We start from the raw sequence: 10,798 nt of genomic DNA, 5'->3' as shown, positions 1-10,798 counted from the left end.
TTTAAATAAAAACAAAAAATACTATTCCTCTCCCTTCACTGATTACATCCTTATACATTTTTCAGAGATTCAGGAATTCTAATTATATAGTTAAATATCTATTGTTTTTATTGTTCCCTATATCAAATACTGTGCGTTGTTTAGAAACTTTTAGTACAAAAAAAATGCTAGACCTTAGAGATGCAAATTTAATCTTTTAGCATCAATTCTTAATCGGAAATAAATCACATAATACAGATTATCTTTTTGCAAGACATTGTTAAGTTAACAATAATTGGTTGACTATACAATATTGTGAAAAATATGTTAGTGATAAAATCAAAATCACCATGGATTTTCAAACAAAGTGTATTCCAAAGATACTTGAGTTTTTTTTTTTTTTCAGAATCAATCGCAACTCAAATAAGAATAAATCATTTATATCAACAATTTATACAATAATAATAGAAGAATTTGGTTCTGCAGATTACTTATTTTGGAATTACTGAACTAAGATTAATGAGAAGGCCTTTTCTGATGAAGATGAATACTTAATTCTTAAATCTGTGGGAAAATCAACTTCTTGTCTTTATTGGAAAATATATACATGGAGATATCTTCACAGAGCTTTTAAAATCCACAAAAAGCAGCTTTAATATTTAACTATGAGAAAATTAATTGTTGAAGGTGTAATGAAGTCTCTAACACAGTTTGGTTTCATATGATATTGGATTGTAAAATAATAACTAAAACTCCTTTTTGAGTTGAATTTAGAAATTTTGCCCAAGCATTGTGGACAGATAATTGTATAATTTCTAACTCCTTGATGTTATTTAATGTTCCAGTTCCGGATTCCATTCCTAGGGTGCAGGTGCCTCTCCTTTGGTCCATTTTAGCTATAACAATAAAAATAGTCACTAATGTTTCTTTCATTGAATTCATTAATTTAGCAAAAAATGTCTGTTAAAAAGAATTGTCAACTGCCAAAATGAGAACTTAGAATATTACTCAGTTTATATTTTGGTCAATATAAAGTGATTTCCTGGATAAATTTTAATGATATAGTTTTCTATGTTTGATTTTGTTGTGCACATCTGTCAATAGTTATCTTTTTGTTTGATTTATCTTTAAATAATTTTGTGAATCATTATTTTAAAATAAAAAGTTGTTTAAAAACAGAAATAAACATTAAAAATACAGCAATACTCTTCAGTGTATAAATGGCATACGTATTTTGCTTTGGAATAATGACATTTTATTGGTCTCAATAAACAGTTTTTCAATGAGTATTTCATGCATTCTACCACTGTAGCACTCACTGAAAGACTGTTTATTGAGTTTATTATTTCTTTTTTTTACCCAGTATTAACTGTCTAGTTAATATCTAAATGATCCAGTTCAACATTGTCCTCCTAGTTTCACTTATTGGTTACCAGGTCAAGCCATTCTAAAGTCAAGTATTTATTCCACTGGGATGTGTGTCTCACTGGCTACCAAATATTATATGAATTCTTCCTTCAGAAGTTATTTCTTCATTTTTGAGTATCACATAGGACAGGCAAGTATGTGGTTAGCTGGTCATTGCAGAACTATTGCTAGTCTTGTGAAGAAGAATCATCTCAGTCGTCTTCAGTTTTTGGATTCAATATTGATTTTCTGTGATTTTAGGAAAATGTAGGCATTAATAGGTTCTGAGATTATAAAACAAATTATTTCAGGTGGAGATTTTTTTTAGAACTATTGCTTTGTTATCCCCTGTTCTTTTTTTGCTCATTAGTGCACAGCTGGGTGAAGTTTTATTAATACTCCCCTTATCTTTTTTTTATAACAATAATTTCTCAGCCAGGGATTTTTCTTTCATTCATTGTCTTTAGCTATTACAAGTTTATGCCATACTTCTTAAATAATTCCTTATGTTTTGGAATGTTCTTTTTTTCTACCTACAACTTGATGCTACTTCATTTGAAAACTGCAGTGTTTCTCTGTTTACTGACTTGCTTTATAAAAATCCTTAATAGCTGTGTAATAGCAATGTACTATAGTTACAGTGTTTACTGATATAACAGTCATACATGTTTGATACATCTCAAAACTAATGCCTTGTTTGTCAGTCACATGTCCTGATGTCAAAGTCTAACAGTTTTGATGGATATGTTTATATAGCAAGGCTAACAGCACCAGTAAGACAGCACCAGGCTAGGGGCTATTCTCTCTGTCTCCTGCTCTCAATTTATAAAGGTCTGGTTAGATGGCAATTGGCCTTAACTAATTATAAAATAAATACAAAATATGTTGATAAAATATACTCCAACACTGTTTTTTGTGTAAATAGCATAAATGAGTAATGACCACATCAAAAATTGACCATAAGATTATTATATGATATACAGTGTATGGGTCTGGTGCTTTATTGCATTAAGACTTCATCTGAAATTAATTTGCACCACAAAAAAAAAAAAAAACTGTTTTGATCTTATCACATGATTAAGTCCCTTCAATAATATTAGAGGCACAATTAAGTAAAATAAATGCCTTCAGCTTGATCAGTTATTATTATTCCATAAATTACATATGAAAGTATTAGTAAAGCAGTTTTATAACTTTGCAGCCAGGATTTTTTGTAGATTTCTGCCTTGGCTGCCTGCATAATTCCTTCATATATATAATAAAACATGCACAAGGCAGTCAGCATGCATATAGCAAATATTTCCCAGCTGGAAGAAGTCTCTCTGCTGAACTATACTTCAAAGAACAACCCATTTGCTTCACAAAAGCCTCCCAGTGGTATGTCCATGTCTTTCCCCTTCCTGTTCTGTTGGTATAGGAAGCTAATAGTACAGACAGAACACAAAGAAGACTCAAGCATATGATGGCAAAGCTTAAAAGAATCAAGTTCAAGTGCATTGTTTACCTCAATGCACTTCTGTGTAAACATGAGAAAGTATATGCTATATATGTGCAAAGTAAATCAACAGCTGGCACAAGAGGCAGAAACACCTTAATCTTCATCATACAAAGACATTATTAAAAAAGGTAAACTATTATTTTCATAAAAATGTTCTTTCATAATTGTACAATAATCTATTCTTATATATGAGTAATGCAGGATTTACCACACATGGTTATAAATTATTGTGAAAAATATTCAATAAAGTCTTTATGTCTCATTTTGTTTTATCCTTAACTAACTGATCCAAAAGAAGAAAAGGGAATTTCCTGAAACTACAATATGAGCTTGAATGCTGAAATAAAACATCTGTGCTCAGGATACAAAACCATTACTTCACAGGGTTTTCCATGAGCTTATATCACAAATGTAAGGTGGATTTATAAGAGGATAAGCTATTGCTTTAGCACCACAATTAATTAAACAGAAAATTGTGTAGGACTTATTTACTGGCTAGATACCTATTTGTACTAATAGCTTGTTATTGTACAACTTTAGGAGCCAATAGGTGACATATAATATATTATAAAATACAGCAAAACCTTTGAAAAAACACTTTAAATAAAAGTTCAAATAAAGACAGAGCATTGCAAAGTTCTGACAAATCTATGAAAAGGATGTGTGCATGCATTAGCTTTATTGTACTTAATAAGGAAACATACATAGGGCTTTAAATGTCTTGATTGTCTGTAGGACTTTTACTAGAAATCCAGTGTAACATAAGATATGCATTTGTATTATTTACTAATATGCACAAAATAACTGGCAGTTTCCAGTAAACTTTTATTTTCCTTCCCATGTTACCCAATGATGAGTAGTGCAAAGAATGAATCTTTGTCAGTGTATGTTGTCTCATCACTGAAAGTACCCAGTTCATCACACCTGACACAATATAAAATAAAACAGCACTTGTCTGAAGCAGTCTAAAGTGACAATGATCAGAAAGGAAGGGGTAATGCTTTGGGAAATCAATGCCAGAAATTTAGTGTATAAACATTAACATATATCAATGTTTAAGTCTGCTTTTGAGACTTACTGAGAATTTTTGCATCTTTGAAATATCCCAGTGTTGGGTATTTGTTCCAGTATAAGTGTCTGTACAACATGATTATAAAAAGAAAGATATGGCTTTGGATAGTGTCTTATATTGCCATATAATGCTTTAATTTGCATGGCTGAATAAATGCTATACAACAACTTATATCAACACAATAAAGTCAAAAGTAATAATATTTCAGCCATTGTACAATGTGAAATTTTCAAATGCTTTTTTTTTCATAAAGCAGCAATGGTTCTATAAATACAGTGTTAGTAGAATTGCAACAATATTTCTACATACAAGAGCATGTCATGTTCAGTGCTCTGCTTTACTAGGCAACACACTTAATACCACACTAAGACTCTGAAAAATCAAAAAAAATAAGACTTCAGTTGCAAGCTAAGCACTAAAACTTTACTGTCATTGTTTGTGGCAGTGTGTATGTGTGTGTGTGTGTGTGTGTGTGTGTGTGTGTGTGTGTGTGTGTGTGTGTGTGTGTGTGTGTGTGTGTGTCTGTGTGTGTGTGTGTGTCTGTGTGTGTGTGTGTGTGTGTGTGTGTGTGTGTGTGTGTGTGTGTGTGTGTGTGTGTGTGTGCGTGTGTGTGTGTGTCTGTGCATGTGTGTGTGCACGTGTGTGTGTGCACGTGTGTGTGTGTCTGTGCATGTGTGTGTGCACGTGTGTGTGTGTGTGTGTGTGTGTGTGCACGTGTGTGTGTGTGTGTGTGTGTGTGTGTGTGTGTGTGTGTGTGTGTGTGTGTGTGTGTTTGATGACCTACTTTTCAGAAATAAAAAAAAAAGAACTGCAGTACATAGGGCAAGGTTTTATACCACCATGATATTCTGTTTCTACAATCTTTTTCATGGTCTGTGTTACACACTAAATGAATGCTACAGTATAGTGACCAATAAAACAGCATCAACAAGCCTTTTATAGGAAAAGAAAGAAATACACTGCTTTCTTTAGCTACTACTGTATCTTCCGGTGTTATCACAGGCTGAAGTTTTGATAACCTGACAAAAATCAGTCAAAACCTCTTCCCATAAAGCACACACATATGCCTGCAGAAAGCATTCTCCCTTTATTCAATATACTGACCCCAAAGACACACAAGCTTTGAAAAAAGACAAAACACAAAACAGTTCATCACTGCCAGACTTCAAATGAAAGTCACATTAGCTGTGTTTTTTTGTAGTGAAACTGAAAGCTGAAACCTCATCTATTCAAAACTTGTTAACTAGTAGGATAACCATTTTTATATGAAACAGCTATGTATATACAGAAAAAATAAAAGATTTCAGCTGTATAAAAAAATATTTGCTGTACATTCTATGGTATGCTTAGATTGATCAGCTAAAACAAATAATTTGCAGCATATTGCATTAAGTTTTGCATTTGTATACAAATATCTGCTTTGGGTGTTGAAAGCAGTGTTAAAGCAATCATGTTAGGTTTATTACTGAATGCTGTAAGATGAGGTAATAAATCTGCCATGGAAAGAGTCACAGCTTTACATAAGAACACTGCTACCTGCTGTTCAGCTGTACTGTTGTATATGCCAGTGATTTTGCTGTTCTCTTTAGCAAATCATGCACTCCGTTTATATTCATTTGCATACCATTATGCTAATAATTCTAGGACCGGTTCAGGATAGTATGGTTCTGATTCTTGGGCTGCCATGAAGACAGGCAGACAGGTTCACTTAATCAACTTACACTCTCCTTGTCTATTAACCACCATACCTTGGGATGTAATACTTTGCAGGGATAGGATGGTGCAGTGAGATGGTGTTCCTTTAAGAATTATGTTCCAGGAAACTTATTACTAAACTTGATGGCATATTGAAATACAGAAGCACATGTCCATACGCAGATTCATGAGAATTTGTGTCCATAATACTAAGTACACTGAAAAGTTATCATTGTTAATGTCCAAGTTTGTTCACTTAAAATGATCCAATACTAGCAATCAATACTAATTTAAAAATATGTAAACAATTACAGCTTTGTAAATGCTATATTAATTTTTGGACTTGAAAATGTATTCAGATGCAATAGCATATACTAACAACTAACAAAGATAAGCCCGATCCTGATACTGCTCAAACATCATTTTTGTGATGCTTGCCATAGCACAAACTACTTCTGATGCCATTTTAGACAAGTGGCTATTAATAGTGTGCCTCATTTTTCTAATGGGAGGTAGCCATGATGAAACACAATGGCTGCAGCTAGAGCTGCAGCTACTTTCACATATCCAGCATGCTTTTGCCAGGCAGAGTGCAGCGTTATTGCCTTAAGAAATAAGTTAAGACATGCCTTTGTTACATAGTGCTATGATCTTATGATAATTATGGCTGATTGCAATGTATTTGAAATACATTTTATTTCATCAGTTTGCCTGGCCAAAGAATGTTGTTTTGATGCATATATTTAACAAAGCAAAACTGAATATGTGTTTCTTCAATCAAAAATGCATGTTATCTTTATCACCTGTAGACAATTGCTAACTGACTATAAAGCTGATGAGTTTAAATAACAACTGTAAAAATAAAAAATATATATATATTTCTTCTTCTCAAATTGCTTGTTTCTCTCTAATCTATATGTCTTAAAATCTGTCAAATGCCTAGATATTGTCCTATGGAGTACTGATTGCGCAAATATGTGATTCTTAATGATTCTGAATGTCAAAATACAATGAGAAAAGAAACCATGTGCAATTACTATATTCCTCAAAGAAAGGAAACATCTCAGCCCTGTAATCAACACTGACACTTTTTAGTACACTTATGATCTGGGCACTGTAACCCATGTCTTCATGAATGAATATAAAATTTAACATTTCATTTTAGAACATTTGAATGCTAAGAATCAATCACAAAAAGGCATATATTTCATTTCTAAGATATTGCACATTTTATTAGATTATACAAACTAAAGCCAATGAAAACTGCAATTCTTGAAAGGGGTTAAATTACAATGTGTTGTGACAGTGATCACCCCCACCCCAAAATGACCTAATGATAATTAAATTTCTGAGTAAAACATGCAGGGATCCCAAATGGGAATGAGTTAGTTTTAAAAGAGTCAGTTGTATGATGCAACTATAGAAATGTTCCAGACAATTCTTAATTCTTATTGGAAACACAACATAAACAATTTATGCTCTCTGGCACACTATGTCCTCATTATGATTTTCCTTCTTGGAAATCACACTACGGGTTATATAGTCAAGTCTGGAGCAACATTTTCTCAGAATCCATTCAGATCAGCAAAGTGGACAGAACCACATCAGTCATGATAAATTATTAGTAAGGTGTCTTTTGGAAACACTGTGCCTGAAATTATGTGGCACAATGTATAGCATCTTAAATGAAATGGATATAAATACAAATATCTTACAATAGCAAAAAAAAAAAAAAATATATATATATATATATATATATATATATATATATATACATACACACACACACACACACACACACACACACACACACACTGAGTTGATCCTGGGTAAAAAAGAGAAATATAATGGATTGTTTCAGTTCTTCTGCATGGAATGCACATTTTTTTAATTGTATTTTTTTGTTTCTGAAGAAAATGTATGATACTGCAGGACAGGCCTGTAGTTGTTGTTGTGACTTTCAGCTTTTCCTGGTTAGGGGTCGCCACAATGGAACTCCGGTCCGCTAATGATTAGCAGTAGATTTTTACGTGCTGAGTTGCCGGCCCTGACGCACAACCTTCAACGAAGGTACGCCCATTCACGCATGTCTCCACACAGAAGACGCTCTAGTTGGGACAGGCATGTAGTGCAAGTTTATAAAAGATCAAAGGCTTAAACAATGTATATGGTGACAGAGAAAAGATTCAACAATCATACTACTGGGAAAAGATCATGGCGATGGACTGTGATGTAGTCAGCACCCTGTGCTGGTTCTACAAACTAGTGCATGCGTGTGCTTATGTGTTTGTGCTTGTGTGTGTGTGTGTGTGTGTGTGTGTGTGTGTGTGTGTGTGTGTGTGTGTGTGTGTGTGTGTGTGTGTGTGTGTGTGTGTGTGTGTGTATGTGTGTGTGTGTGTGTGTGTGTGTGTGTGTGTGTGTGTGTGTGTGTGTGTGTGTGTGTGTGTGTAATCTCTGGACATTCTACAATATTCTGGACAGTTAAGAGGTTTACACAACTAATATCATATCTTGAATTAGAGACCTGAAAAACAATATATAAATGAGTACTTCCACAGAAACAAAACACTGTTCATGCTATTTTTTAAAAATGAAGTGCAACAAGCAAGAGAATACTAGCAGTACACACAGATACAGCCTGTTTCATCATTGCAGAAACTTAACAGTAAATCCCTGAAAACTAATGCCATGTAAAATAATAAACACGCAGTACAACACTTATTAAATAATATTGGGAGAATTCCAAAAGATTCCTAGAACTCAGAATAATGCATTGGGTTCACAGTAAGGTTTGCAGAAAACCAGGTACCAATAATATGCTAATGCATCTCAGTATAAGAATGCTAATTCAGCATGATGCAATTAGAACAGCTGAACAGTAATGTCAGTGCAACATCATACATAATTTGAAACAATGTGCCTAACAAGAAATATTCATAAGTAAATATGGTCCCATTACAAGGCATATGTACTACATGTACACATAACCAAACATATTTGTCCCCAAATTGTAGACAATAAATAACAATACATAAAAGAACATCAGTAATATCCTCAGTATACTAGGAATATCTGCAGTATAATGCAGATTATGTCATAAAATGTATTGAAAAAAGGAAATATTTACACATATATACTTGAGGAAGCCATTGTAATCCACAAAAAATACATAAAAATATTAATTCCTGTGAAGTGGCCTACATAGCACTATTTGTAGCAAAGAAAAGAAAGGTGTGGGGCATATGTGAGGAGCACACATAATGCTCACACCCTATGAAAGAGGGTGATAGAAAAGCAGATGGATGGCAAGGTTCAAGAAGAGGGCCCTACAAGAGGGATGAGTGAATAAGGGGTTTAGAGGGAGATTCAGAGGCATGTTAGTTTACTTATTTAGTGTGTGTGTGTGTGTGTGTGTGTGTGTGTGTGTGTGTGTGTGTGTGTGTGTGTGTGTGTTTGAGAATAAACCCCTTTTTCATTTTATGGAGAAAAGAAAGATTGGAAAAGTCTTGGCAAACTGATAATAGACAAACGGTAAGTAGAAAGCATATAATAGATAGCATACCAGAGGGCATACAAAGTTAGGTACTATATATATATATATATATATATAAGTTCCCAAACAGCATAGATGCGCGGAACCAAAAACAGGTGCACGGACCTCAACATGTAATCCACAAATAAATCCAGCACTCAAAACGTATAAAAATCCACAATCAGCAGAATTTGAACTGTTTATTGATCAAAACAGCCCTTAAATACACAGACCGGTGGCGGTTTAACTATTAGCGTCTTCAGTGTGCGAATACTAGCTGCCAAGGACCCGGATTATATACGTGAACTGCCACAGCAGTCACGTATTAAAGGAGACAGTGCACCATATAAACAAATGCCCTAACGTACACCATGTACACAATTAACAAAACCCAACTACCCTATTTAAATACTTATATTATTAAACTATAGAATTCAAGTGAAAAACCCCCTTTTTTATTACCTTATATTATTCCAAATAGCATATTTCCAATTAAATATATGAAATTGAATTTTATGCCGGAATGTTACAGAATTAAATAAAGGAATACTATGGATTCTAAGAAGTTCCCAAATAACCTGCATACCATCGGAACAACCACGATATACACATAGATACATGCATACATATGTATATATACCAAATACACATAAACATGCACCCACCCTCATGAGCATATATGAATATATGCAACAATGCACACACATCCACAAACACACACACATATCTATCAAATTTAATTGAGCTACCAATGGTCATTTAAACCTGGCTTAAATAAAGCACCCAGATTAACTATCCATCTGCGCTCCTTTTGTGTTAACATATCATGTTTTCTTTGTTCATTAGTAATCTGTGTGGATACCACATCCAATCCTATGAAAATAAAGTGGGCAGTCTCATGTACCAGTTTATGCTTATAAAGGGCACTTCTATTCCGTTGACACTTAATGTCACTAATATGCAAAGCAATTCTTTGCTTAAAAGTACAAGAAGTTTGCCCCACATAAAAAGCACCACATTGGCAAACCGCCATATATACTAACCATGTTGTATTGCAGGTTATAAGACAACGAATATCGTAAACTTTTTTGGTATTAACTGAAGTAAAGGATTTTGTTTTGGCCATTATTTTGCAATATTTGCAATCACCACAAAAAGTGCTCCCCACAGTAGCTGAATGCATAACAGATCTCACACCTCCTTTTTTAAAAGCTGAGAAATGTTGTCCCAAATTTTTGCCTCTTCTATAACCAAATTGACAATGGTTATCTACGTATTGAAAAAAATTGATCAGATTTTAATATATCCCAATGTTCAGCCAGTACTTTTCTAATACAATAAGTGTTGCTACCATATGTGGTTATAAATCTAATAAATTGATTGTCATCCTTATGTTGACAATCCTCCAATAGTGTTGTTCTATCAATTGCCCTTGCTTCATTGTAAGCCTGTTGGACCAAGTGTTTATTATATCCCCTATTATGGAATCTAAGCTTTAAATCCACTGCCTGATACTCAAAATTTTCTTCTGAGGAACAGATCTTTTTAATTCTCCTGAACTGGGATCTTGGTATATTTTGGATAGTATGGGGGGGGTGACAACTCTCCGCATAAA

The sequence above is a fragment of the Protopterus annectens genome, chromosome 2.part0 (assembly GCF_019279795.1).
Source record: "Protopterus annectens isolate FY-2018-M chromosome 2.part0, PAN1.0, whole genome shotgun sequence".
Classification (NCBI taxonomy): Eukaryota; Metazoa; Chordata; order Ceratodontiformes; family Protopteridae; genus Protopterus; species Protopterus annectens.
This window is presented reverse-complemented; position numbering follows the sequence as displayed.